The sequence below is a fragment of the Mus caroli genome, unplaced genomic scaffold (genome assembly GCF_978045245.1).
Source record: "Mus caroli unplaced genomic scaffold, Mus_caroli_1 scaffold_10, whole genome shotgun sequence".
In the NCBI taxonomy this organism is placed as follows: Eukaryota; Metazoa; Chordata; class Mammalia; order Rodentia; family Muridae; genus Mus; species Mus caroli.
Window position 1 is genome coordinate 64,809,909 of NW_028227265.1, and position 12,066 is coordinate 64,821,974.

The window sequence follows — 12,066 nt, forward strand, 5'->3', positions numbered from 1 at the left end:
ACTGTTGCTTCATCCGTTTATCAGAGATTTGGAAATTAAAGGATGAATTTCTCGAGCAACCATTTAAACCAAGTAAACTACTTCTCTTTAGAACATTAACTTATTTCTGTTGGCGCAATTTTTGTTTGCAGCAATATAGCTCTGTTTGGAAAAAGACGCAGTAAAAATCGCAATTCCACCTGTAGAGGGACTTAATTAGAATAGATTCCAATTTCTATAACAGGATTTACAGATGTCTCCACAGGAAATTCCTGTCTTTTTTTTTTTTAAAGGTATTCTGTTTCTGTTTTCCCCTTCTCCGTCTCTTCTTTTTCCGTCTTTTGATTATTTTTGGTTTCAGTTTTGTTTTTATAAGACAAGGTTTCTCTACATAGCACTGCGTGTTCTGGAACTCACTATGTAGACCAGACTGGCCTTGAACCCTCGGAGATTCACCTGTCTTTGTTGCGCCTAGTGGAATGCTCGGATGAGCCACCACACTTGGCCATTAAGTCAGTTCTTCCACTATGTGAATCCTGGGCTTGACAGCAAATGCCATTCATTGTCCAGTCCTCATTTTTGTAAAAATTAAAACAAGGTCTCAAGTAGCTCACACTGACCTAGAAATTGATGTGCACTGAAACGGGCCTTCAATTCCCGATCCACTTGCCTTCACACAGTGAAATCTGGCATTGCTAGTGTGCATCATCGCAACGGATGAGTTGTTTTGTTTTATATACAAAGTATTTTTTAAATTGCTTTTATTTTATGCATTTCAGTGTTTTATTTGCATGTGTGGCTATGCACTGTTTGTGTGCCTATTGCCCGGGGAGGCCAGATGAGACACTGGAGTTAGACAGTGGTTCTGGGAATCAAACCCAGGTTTTTTTGGAAGAGTGGTTAGTGCATTTAAGCACTGAGCCATCTCTGCAGGCCAAGTTTTAAACACACACACAGAGAGAGAGAGAGAGAGAGAGAGAGAGAGAGAGAGAATCCAACTGGGGAACTGGGTGTGGTGGCACACACCTGTAGTTCCAGGACTTAAAGGAGGCAAGAGAATCGTGATATCAAGGCCAGGCTTTGCTTTATAGTACATTAGAGGCAAGCCTGGGTTACACGAGATATCTCATGAAGAATGAAGAGGGATTTGAAGAAGAGTCCTCAAGGTCTGTGGTTGAAGAGGAATTGGAAGGCAAAGATGTCATCAACGCCGAGCAGACTGGGCCCCAAGGACAGTGAGTAGACTTGTCCATTGGAAAGAATGCCTGTCCTCGTGTCCTGGAACAGCTAGCTGAATCATGTTGGCTCCTTCCTCTGTAAAACCAGCTTCTCCACAGGCCCTGGGAAGGAATAACCCTGAAATCCTCAAAGAACATTTCCTTATGTACTGCGCAGTTTTAACTGGCCTTTACTCTTTTAAATGAGCATTTACTGGCGTCTGTTAATTATATGTAATAACAGGTTTCATTATGGCATTCTCATACGTGTGTATAAGGTATTTTAGTTATATACAGCGCACGTTGCCTTCTCTTGCCCCCTCCCACTGATTCCCTTTCTTTTCCCAGCTAGTCCCCTTTCTGATTTCAAGGCAGCAATGTGAAATGTGTGTGTGCATGCTTGAGCATGTGCCTGTTTGTAAGTGTAATATAATGAGTGTAAGATTACATACTTACAGAATCATGTATCACCCTCTCTCCCTCTCCCTCTCCCTTTCCCTCTCCCTCTCCCTCCCCCCCCTTGATTAATTCTTTATTAAGAATATAGAAAGTCAGGCCATTGAGTGGCTTAGCAGGTAAAGGTGCTTACTCTGAAAGTCTGACCTGATGACTTTCGTTCAATCCCCTAAACCCATGAAAAAGTAGCAGGAAAGTGTTGAGAGATGACTCCGCAGTTAAGAGCACTGACTGCTCTTCCAGAGGTCCTGAGTTCAATTCCTATCGACCATATGGTGTCTCAAAACCATCTATAATGGGATCTGATGCCCTCTTCTGGAGTGTCTGAAGACAGCAACAGTCTACTCACATGCATAAAATAAATAAGTAATTTTTTTTTTAAGTAGCAGGAAAGAACCAACTCCACAGTGTTTTCCCTGACCTCTATTTATTACACCATACCACGAATACCCCACCCCACAGAGGAATAATAAACAAAAAATCTAAACATACTTTAAAAATAAGTAAAGTTGGATTCAGATCTAGTTTAGCTGTGTTGGACTTTTTTTATTCTTTTGTGTTTTGAGGCAGAGTCTTATGTAGCCGAGGCTGGCCTCCAATTCATTCTGTAGCTACAGATGACCTTGAACTTGTGATCCTGTCCTGCATGACAGGTGGGAAACACAGGATGCTGAAGAATGGGTTAGCAAGCAGCCAGAGAGGTAAAATGAGAGCCGTGGTAAGGAACAGAACAAACAGGACGTGTGTGCAGGTCGCTGAGAGGACGTGAAATAGGCCGGGAAGGCTGAGGATGTCAGATTGGCAACCACCCTCTCATTGTCTGTGTATTTCCCGTTTGTCCTTCTTTCCATCCATCCGTTCTTCCTTCCTTCTTGCCACCTTTCCCTTTCTCTGTCTTGTCATCTCTTCTTAGGTTTTTCTTCTTTTTCAGCACAGACTGGCATGGAGTTCCGGCTGGCCTTGAACTTGTTGTGTAGTTGACAGGATGACCTTGAATTCCTGATATTTTTTTGCTTCTGTTGCCCAAGTACTGGGATTACAGCTCATCACATAGTTCACTCTTACTTATATTCACTATTGTTACTGTGTGTGTGCACACTCACGAACATGTGAATGTATGAGTGTGTGCATGCTACACCATGCGTGGAGGGCACGGCTATTCCTCTTCTCCCACCGTGGGTTCCAGGGTTCAGACTCAGGTCATTAGCTGGCATGGCTCGAGCTTTGACCAGCTTGGCTATTGTGCCAGCCATGCCTTACAGTTTTAAGAACTCCTTTTATTCTGAGCACATTTTTCTGCCAGTCTGCCGTCCATCCAAGGTTAACCAGTGCTGAGCAGAGAGCCTTAGAATAACCAAGCTCAACTTAAATTTGACTTCCAGCACTTTCCTTGTCTGTAAAGTGGACAGACAGACATTTATAAAGGGAGAGTAAGTGGTAGAAGCTTGCCTCAGGAGCTGGAGGAAGAGTGGCTTCAATCTCCAACACTGAAAAAGAAATATCTTCCTTTGCATAAGTCTGCTATGTTTGAGGAACTCATGAAATTCTGGCTTCCTTCCTGTCCCCTCCCCTCCCCATCTCTCCACTTCTCTATATTATAAATTGCTGGGGTGGAGGGGCCAGGTGCACACAGTGCTCTTTGTGGGCATCCAGCACGGCACTAAGTGCAATTAAGTATCTAATAAATGCCTTTTGATTAATTTCAGCATCATCCTAAGCAAGTGAAAATCACTCTGCCCAATCTCCCTGATTAGATGTGTTTCCCCTGGAAGAAGTTCAGATGGCACTGATGCTAAATTCAGCACCGGTGAATTTTAGCAAATGGCCTTATGAGGCTTCGGTTCATCGCTCCTCAGAGATGGGATGATCACCCTCACACCTGCCTCCCAGCCCCACCTCTATGTTTTTGGACATATTTATCTCTACACCTGGAATATGAGACCCTGCCTTTTGATCAACGTAGCATATACTTTTCTTGTTTTGGAGACAGAGTATCAGGAAGACTTAAGGGAGGAGGGTTTAATTTGCCTCATAGCTCATCTACATAGTCCATCCTGACAGGATCCTCACACAGCAGGAGCTGCAGGCAATCAGTCATCTCAAGAGGCAGGAAGCATGGGTAGGGGTGGAGGGTGAGGCTGGTGCTCACCGGGGATGTGGGATGCAACTGGTGCTCAGTTCCCAGGGGATGGAGGATGTAGCTGGCGCTCAGCTCATAGTGGATGGATCTGGTGCTCAACTCTCAGACGCTGAGGGATGCAGCTGGTACTCACCTTTAGGGGTTGTGCTGGGGTCTCATTCCAGGATCCCAGCCCATGGAATGGTGCTGCCCATATTTAGGGTGAGGGGAGTCTTCCTACTTCATCCTAATCTAAAAGTGCCCTCTACACCTCCCCAGAGGTTTGTTTCCATGGTGATCGTAAAGCCCATCAAATTGACACTCAAGATTAATCACCACAATCCTAGAGTTATGTAACCTAGAGCCAAAGAGGCTGAGAAGCTGAGGGCTCATGGGTGAGACTGCTGAGCGCCTGTGGGTTATCACTGCCCCCACCCCACAGCAGACGGGGAGCAGATCGCTCAGGAGCAACCCTCATTTCTCTTTGTTCACCTGCCATTGCTCTTCTGCAAGAATCCAGTCTCTGCCAGGTGTTTGCTGATTCTGCAGACTTTCCTGAAGGGCTGGGGCGCGGGGGGGGGGGGGGGTGCAGGGTCCTCACCAGTTTCCGCTGTGCTGCCACTGCCCCCTTCTCTCCTCCGGATTTCTCTAATTGGCGAAAACCCCAAAGGAACATTTCTCCTTGTTTCCTACATCCGTGCATAGCTCACATTTTTGTTGTCTGTGCAATTTCTCGACGCCGTAGCCCCTTCCCCAAATAGTTTATCAAAATATATTTGTTGTTTTACTTTTGTTGACACAGGGTCTCACGTAGGCCAGGTTGGACTCCAACTAAGTATGTGGCCAAGGATAACATTGGCCTTCTGATCCTCCTGCCTCCACCTCACCAGTAAGTACTAGGACTGAAGGTGTGTGTCACCAACCCCCTCAGGCCCGTACCACAAATACTTCTTCCCTACAAAAGAAGAACTCTTTTCTTATTATATATTAATTGTATATAATAACGCTGCACTATGACATTTTTATGCAGGAATGTACTGTGCTCTACCATACCCTCCCGTTAGCTCTCCCCCCAACTCCTTATGTTCCCTTACTGTTCCCCCAACTTTGCTTTCATAGATGTGTGTGTATGTGTGTGTACACGCCTATGTGTACACGTTCTTGTTCTCTTTCCTCTTGTATTTAAGAAAAACATTATTTTTTATTTATTATGGATGGTGGACGGGAGGGATACGGTGGAGGGGTCACGAGAGTATTACAGTGCACACGTGGAGATGAGAGGACAACTTCTAGAATCAGTTCTTTCCCTCCACTATTTGGATTGCCAGATGGAACTCAGGCCATCTGCTCGGGACTATCTCCCAGGCCCTGTGACGATACAGTTTCTCCACCTCTTTACATCGCTCTCTACTGAGCGCTGCATCCCTACACCACACCAGTAGCTGCTTCCTAGTTTCAAGCAATGGAGTCAGGGCAGGTCGTGATTTACACTGTGTGTTTTGGGGCACTGTGAATGATGAGGAAGCTTAGAGGAGGTGACTGGCAACATCGCACTTTAGTAGTGCAGTTTCTACGCTTCCCACTGAGTGGCGCTGTTTCCCTGTTAGTCAGACAGAGATAACGCCGCTGTAGGCTAGCAAATTTTCAGTTTCTGGCTAAGCCCTTACAATGATGGTCCTGATTCCTTTTGGTGGTATATTTGAGAGGCTTTTAAAGTGACTTCTAAGAAAGCAAAGTGAGCTAGACTTTGAAAAGAACTTAGTGACGCACTTGGTGATAGGACACTGATAGAGCCAAACGTCTAAAGACAGAATTCAATTAATTTTTCATCTTTTTGCTGGCGTGGAACTCACTATGCAGAACAAGCTGGCCTCGAATTTGGATGATCCTTCTGCCAAGTGCTGGAATTGCAGCCTCACTACCCAAAGTTGTAATTTTAAAATGTAAGAGTTCCATGTGACAGAGTAATATATACTTAGAAGCTGAGGCGGCCAGTCCGGGTAAGATAGTGAGCTGGGCATCACGCTCCTTACATAAGGAGGAGACTCCAGCTACCGGTGCCAATATCACCATGTTTAGGTCACCAAGGCCAGACTTTTGAGCACTGCATTAGCAGTCACTGTAAGTCTTACAGTGAGGGGACAGACACAAGAAGCCAGGGTGAACAACCAAAACTAAGGAATATTTCAAACCTGTGACTTTGAAAAACTACAGTCTAGATGACTTTGCTTTCCCTTTAATAAGACCAGGAAAAGAGAATTGATATTCATGGCATACATGCTAACATCAAGCACTGATACAGTAATGGATATTACACTCAGCGAACAATGAAGGTTACTCCTGAGAGCTTCCTATGCAGAGAGATCTGCTCCACATCTGTGGCCAAGAGCTCCAGCAAAGTGTAAGCTCATGTGAGAACAACGTCCTAGGCTTTCCACTGCCTACAAGAAGGTGTGGTTTGACTGAGAATGCCCCCATAGGCTCATATGTTTGATATCTAGATCAGCAGTCGGTGGAACTGTTAGGGAAGGATGGGGAGGGGTGGCCTTGTTGGAGGAGGTGTGTCACTGGGGCTGGCTTTGAGGTTTCAGAAGACCAGGACCATTCCCAGTGTGCTCTCTCTGTGCTTCCTGTTTGTGGATCTGGATGTGAGCTCTCAGGTCTCTCTCTCTCTCTCTCTCTCTCTCTCTCTCTCTCTCTCTCTCTCTCTCTGTGTGTGTGTGTGTGTGTGTGTGTGTGTGTGTGTAGGTCAGAGGACAACTTCCACTATTATCATCAGAAACACTGTCCACCTCCCTTGACACAAGATCTGCCATTGCTTATGTATGCAAGTGGTTTTCTTCTCTATGCACACACACTGTGTGCACAGAGACACCAGAAGAGATGCTTGAATCCCCGGGAACTGGAAACATGGCTGTTTGTGTACAACTATATAGATGCTGAGAACTAAACCCCAGACTTCTGGAAAGCACTCTTAACCACTGAGCTATCTCTCCAGCTTTCTCTACTTTGCTTGTTTGAAACAGAAGCTCACTATCCCAAACTGGAAAAAACCTTTTTGTATGATGCAGGCTTGCCTCTAACTTGTGTGACTCCTCCGTCTGCAGCCTCCTAAGTGTTGGAATTTCAGGTGTACATCATCAAATCAGGGAAAACGGGGAGAGAGAGAGAGAGAGAGAGAGAGAGAGAGAGAGAGAGAGAGAGAGAGAGAGAGGTGTGTGTGTGTGTGTGTGTGTATTTGAGACAAATTCTCCCTACAGATCCCTGGCTGTCCTGGAACTCACTGTACGACTACACTGACCTTGAACCCTTGGAGAGTCGCCTGCTGCCGCCTGAGCTCTGGGACTTTGGGCAAGCACCACTACACCCAGACGCTTGCCATTTTCTTGCATACAGTGTACTTTGAACACAGGAAAGTGGGTGTTTCTGATGGAAGAAAAAGTTTTCATCTGAAATTTACTTTTTAAGACTTTTTAAATTTATGTGTATGTATACATGTGTATACATGCCTATGCCTTGTGTGTGCACAGGTGCCCACAGGGCAAAAGAGAGCATTTAGATGCCCTGGATCTGGAGTTACAGGCAGCTGTAAATTGCTCACCATGGGCTGGGAGCTAAACTTGGGCCCTATGGAAGAGAAGAGAACATTCTCTTAGTGGCTGAGCCTTCTCAGCCCTTTCTGAAATTATTTTAAAATTGCAAGATTGAGACAATAGAATAAGGTTGCTATGTTGCCGAAGAGATGATTTTGCACATGCATTCTTTTTAAATTGTCTTCAATATTGCCTTTATAAAGAAATCTTAGATGACATTTTTATTAGATTGATTCACTTTATGTGTGAGTTGTTTGCGTGCGTGCGTGTGTGTGTGTGTGTGTGTGTGTGTGTGTGTGCATGCACCATGTGTGTGCTTGGTACTCATGGATGTCAGAAAGGGCATTAGATACCCTGGAGCTGGAGTTATCATTAGTTGAATCACCCTGTGGGTACTGAGAATCAAACCCAGATCCTCTGAAAGAGCAGCAAGTACCTTGAACCTCTGACCAACCAATATAATTGACAATTTTAAGGCATGAATGGAAAGCAACAGAAAACAGGTTCACTTAAGGCTTTAAGTATTGGCCTCCCCCACCCCCATCTTTCTTCTCTTTTCTTTTTCCTTTTTTCTTTTTTCTTTCTTCCCCTTTTTTTTTTTTTTTTTTTTTTTTAAACAGGGTTTCTCTGTGAAGCCCTGGCTGTCCTGGAACTCACTCTGTAGACCAGGCTGGTCTCGAACTCAGAAATCCACCTGCCTCTGCCTCCCAAGTGCTGGGATTAAAGGCATGCATTACCACTGCCCAGCCCACGCCAATCTTTCAACTGGATATATTCAAATAATTGAAATTTTAGGGAGTTTCACGGTCTGTTCTAGGGGAAGAGATGCAATGATTTTACATGTGAGCATCCCTACATAATAAACATGGAGGTATAGTATTGAGGCCCAGCCTCAAGCTTTCTTCAATCTGCTATAAGGCTAAGAAGGGAACCGAAGGAGGCCTGGCTCAGCAGTTAAGAGCACTGGCTACTCTTACAGAGGACTTGGGTTTCATCCCAAGTGCCCACATAGCAGCTCACAAGTATCTGTAACTCCAATCCCAGGGATTCCAAAACGTTCTGTGACCTTTGAGGACACCAGGCACACATACAGCACATGCATGCAGGCAAAATAATCCATATACATAAAATAAAAAATAGAAATCCAGAAGCGGTTGTTGGATCCCCTAGCCCTGGATCCAGGAGCCAGTTGCAGGCAATTGCAATCTGCCCAATGTGGGTTCTGGGAGCCAAACTCCCATCCTCTGAACCCGCAGCAAACGCACTTAAGAAGCAAGTTGTCAAGCGGGGCAGGATGGCGCACGCCTTTAATCCCAGCACTCAGGAGGCAGAGGCAGGCAGATTTCTGAGTTCGAGGCCAGCCTGGTCTACAAAGTGAGCTCCAGGACAGCCAAAAAAAAAAAAAAAAAAAAAAAGCAAGTTGTGCCTCCAGTCCCACCCTTAGCATGCTAATGAGCTTCTCAAATACTTACCCCTCATAACTAGAGAACAGTGACAAGATGAATCGAACCAAAGTTGTTTGAACTCCAGTATTATAAACACTCTCTCTTGCTTCATCTACTTATGAAATAACATTTAAGATTTTCTGTCATCTGTTTCTAAAAAAGGAAGGGAAGGGAAATGATTTCCAAGTGTTTGAAATATGGTGTTTCTATTTAGATTAGGATTGGATCTCACATTTCTGCAGTTTCTATGGTTTGAGGGGAAAGCTTTGGCTAGTTTACTGTTTCAAGTTTCTACTACTTTTTAATATGTACATGTGTGCCTGAATGGGAATGTACATCACATACACACAGGAGCTCGGAGAGGTCAGAGGAGGCGCCAGGTGCCCTACAACTGGAGCTACAGAAGGTGGTGACTGCTTGCCGCGTGGGCACTGGTACTAAACACCAGTCCTCTGCAAGAGCTCCAAGTGCGCGTCACGTGTGACCCTTCTCTCCAGCCCGGTACTTTCTTCCCTTCTTTCCAGGGGATTCCTGCTTACCTTCGCTCCCTGGATCCTGACTTCACGTGCGCTACAAGACCCGCTGTGGCGCCAGTGATGGACTGTCTTCCGCAAACTTCCTTCTCTAAGACCTTTGCTCTAGCAGGAATATGAGCAACAGCGACAATACTGGTGACTGGTCAGAGATGTGAATTCTGGGGCCCTGCTTCAGATCATTGGGGGTGGGGTTTTGTTGTGTTACAGTGTCTCGCACAGCCACTGCTAGCTTTAAATTCACCACGTTGTTGAGATTGACTGTTTTGTTTTTTGTTTTGTTTTGTTTTGTTTTGTTTTGTTTTGTTTTGTTTTGTTTTGTTTTGTTTTGTTTTTGAGACGGGGGTCTCTCTGTGTAGCCCTGACTCTCCTGGAACTCACTCTGTAGACCAGGCTGGCTTGGAACACAAAGATCTGCCTGCCTCTGCCCCACACTTAGAGACATACAGTGCTCTCTTTTGGCCTGAGATTGACTTTGAACTCCTACTCTTCCTGCAGATTCTGCCTTCAAGTGTGAGGGTTACACCTGATCAGCACACCTAGTGGAGACGTGATTTGAGGCCCAACAACGTGCATTTCCCTATGCAATTCAGGACCTAGGTTGTGCTCCGAATGTTTAAGTTTTAGTACCTAAGAATCAATTAAGATGTGTTAATGAGCCGGGCGTGGTGGCTCACGCCTTTAATCCCAGCACTCGGGAGGCAGAGGCAGGTGGATTTCTGAGTTCGAGGCCAGCCTGGTCTACAAAGTGAGTTCCAGGACAGCCAGGGCTACAGAGAAACCCTGTCTCGAAAAACCAAAAAAAAAAAAAAAAAAAAAAAAAAGATGTGTTAATGAATTTGCTTAAAGAAAAAAAATTGTTTTGTTTTATCTTTTTGCAGAGTTAAGTCGACCCACATTTAACATATAGTTTCAAAATACCTGGGAATAAAAATGTGTGAACTGTGCAATTATAAATACTCGTTTGTAAGAATCTGAAAATCGCTGAAGGGAGACCTCAGGCTCAGTATGTAAAAACAAAGAGCATTTATTCTGCAGAAACAACTAGTGTGCAGGGGTTAACCGTCTTTTAAGATGGTGACTACTGACAAATGTGCGCAGGCACATAGGGAACTGGGGAAACTCTCTTGAGGGACTAGGAAATCTAAAGTTTCATTGGTGGGTGCTATGGGGTCACAGGTGGTCAGTGGCCTGCATTCCTATGTCATGAATGTTTAACCATAGGATAAGACAGGGCTACCCAGCACAGATGACCCGTTCTGAGATAAGATATTTCCCCACCTTTGCGTTTATCCCCAGGCTGTTCTTTAGGAGGGCATTTATGATCTTGTTTTGGATTTTATGGTCCGTCCCTGGAGCTTGCCTTACGGCCTTTTTTTTTTTTTTTTGGAAATCAGGGCTGGTCTTTAATGGAGACAAGTGGGGTTAATGGTGTCTTTTCACTTTCTGGTGAAAAGCAGAAAAGTTTAAAACTTTCTTTTCAAGCAGCCATGAAGGCCTAAAAGCTTGGAGCTAGTCCAGAGCCTAGCCAACACATAGGCCCTGTTGGCTCTAGTCACAAACTGTATGGAAAACCCATTTTCTACCCCATCTTTTGCTTTTTCCCTGTTCCAGGGTGTTTATACTTGTTACCAGGACCAGTTCTGTTTATTTGTTTGCTTGTTCTTTATTTTGTCACGTTGTCTCACAGCCCAGGCTGGCCTGGAGCTCCTGCCTGCAGCTCCCAGGGGCTGAGATCACTGCCTAAGCCACATGCTGGATGCTCCTGGGTATTTCCATGGCTTTGTAAGCAATTTCTTTGTTTCAGTCTCAATTCTCATCTCAGTCTGTTTTCTATACATTAGTCAGAGTGATCTGTAAGAAGCAAAAAAATCAAATTATGATGTTCCTTTGTTCAGAATGCTCAAATGGCTTTGCCCTCACACTGAATAAAATCAGACTCTGTTCCGGGCCTTTCAGGTCATGAGACTTTCCATCACTTACTTTAGTCTGAGACGTTCTAGCTCCCCACCCACGGGATTCTTACAAAGGCATGATGGTCCTAGAACATTCAGATAAGGCATTTAAGGTAACGTACCTTAGAACTGACTACTGAGAAAGAAAAAAAAAAAAAAAGAACCCTGAGCTTCCATATTTCAGCTTCAAAAAGGAGACTGCAGGGAGAGGGGAGTAACTCACCAAGCCCCCCTGCTTTTAGATTTTGAGGTTTCCCCCTCCCACAAGTACTCATACCAAGCCACACCCACAGTCATGCCCACCAAGTAGTACTAGGGTCCAAATTCAAGACCTTGCACATGCTAGGTAAATACTTTGCCACTGAAGGATATAAGAGGCTATCTTACAGAGCAGTGGTGCTGCATGCCTTTAGTTCTAGCATTCAGGATACCCGAGTACCAGTGGATCTCTGAGTTTTAGGCCACCCTGCTCTATAGAGAGTTTCAGTCAGCCAAAGCTACAGAAACCCTGTCTCAAAACCCAGCCTTTTATTGACCTTTATGAGATTTTTAGGTTAATATCCGGTGTCTCAGCAGGGCATCATCGCACATCTGTGTCACTATACTTTGTCTTTGTCTGTTCTGTCTTCGACTGTCCCTCCAACTGAATCCCTTACCCCAGTTAGGTTTCCTTTTTGTAGCAGTGTCTTAGTGAGGTAATTCAAGCTAGCCTTGGACTTGGTACAGAATTCAGTCTGGTCTTGAATTCACAGCCTTCTGAGCACAGAGA